The sequence below is a fragment of the Aptenodytes forsteri genome, unplaced genomic scaffold, assembly GCF_000699145.1.
Source record: "Aptenodytes forsteri isolate BGI_AS27 unplaced genomic scaffold, ASM69914v1 Scaffold182, whole genome shotgun sequence".
Lineage (NCBI taxonomy): Eukaryota > Metazoa > Chordata > Aves > Sphenisciformes > Spheniscidae > Aptenodytes > Aptenodytes forsteri.
In genome coordinates this window covers 2955217-2956494 of record NW_008795932.1, presented here as the reverse complement: position 1 = coordinate 2956494, position 1278 = coordinate 2955217, and positions in this window count along the sequence as shown.

The window sequence follows — 1278 nt, the reverse complement described above, 5'->3', positions numbered from 1 at the left end:
GAAAAGTCCTTGACTTAGTATAAACACTGCTTAGCAGCAACTAAAACATCGGTGTGTTATCAACATTATTCTCACACTAAATCCAAAACACAGCACTGTACCAGCTACTAGGGAGGAAATTAACTTTATCTCTGCCGAAACCAGGACATTATTGTATGTAGGACACTAGCTGCAATGTCTTTTGTTTTCTGGGGATCTGCAAAGTTGTGTTTCCTTTGATGTCTGCTAATGCGTAATATATGTGTAATATATTTGATTGATCAATCACAAGACTTTTCAAAGACTTGAAAAACTGGTGGGTGCTAAACTCCACTCAAAGTGGAGGGCGCTCACAAGGCATGAGCGGGACAACCAGGGGATCAGGCCCAGCCAGCATGGGTTCATGAAAGGCAGGTCCTGCTTGACCAACCTGATTGTGAGCCTGGAAATCTGCTGCTGACTCCAAAAACCATAAGGAGGACAGCAACTGCCACTTCGTTTTTGTTTTGCCCACTCAGAGACTCTGCCACTGAACATGAGAGCTCTCTGATCAGCGCTCCTGGCTTGGTGACCTTCAATTCTTTAAGCATTGCTCATAAACCTTGAAAACTAAAAAGCTGAAGTTCATGCAGAGGCAAACTGAGGGAGAAGTAAGTAAATGCTGGGATCTAATCTTTTAGATTTATGGTAGCCATAGATTGTAGCCATATATTTTTAAATTCAGAAGGAACCTTTGTAACTTTCACTTTACATAAAACAAGGTGGAGTGTTACAGTCATACCTTCGGATGAGCTAGACTGTGAGTTTTACAGACTTCAGGTGGTGGAGAATCTGTCATATCCTCAGGTGAACTCTCCAGCATTAAAAATATGCAGCTTTTCTGTAGTCAGAACTTGTCTGGCTTGAGCTACCAGCCTGTGAAGTGTTAGGGATTTGTATGTTAAATTAAAGAGCCCTCTGCCCTTATATATATTATTCTCCTGAATTTCTATTTGGAGCTTTTTTCATTCACTGCTTTTACATTTCATTACTGTTCTGCTGCAAGAGCTGAAATGACTGGTCTGGCTTGAGCTACCAGCCTGTGAAGTGTTAGGGATTTGTATGTTAAATTAAAGAGCCCTCTGCCCTTATATATATTATTCTCCTGAATTTCTATTTGGAGCTTTTTTCATTCACTGCTTTTACATTTCATTACTGTTCTGCTGCAAGAGCTGAAATGACTGGTTAACTGGTCCCGGACCGGACGACTGGAGGCTTGCCAATGTGACGCCCATCTACAAGAAGGGCCGGAAGGAGGAT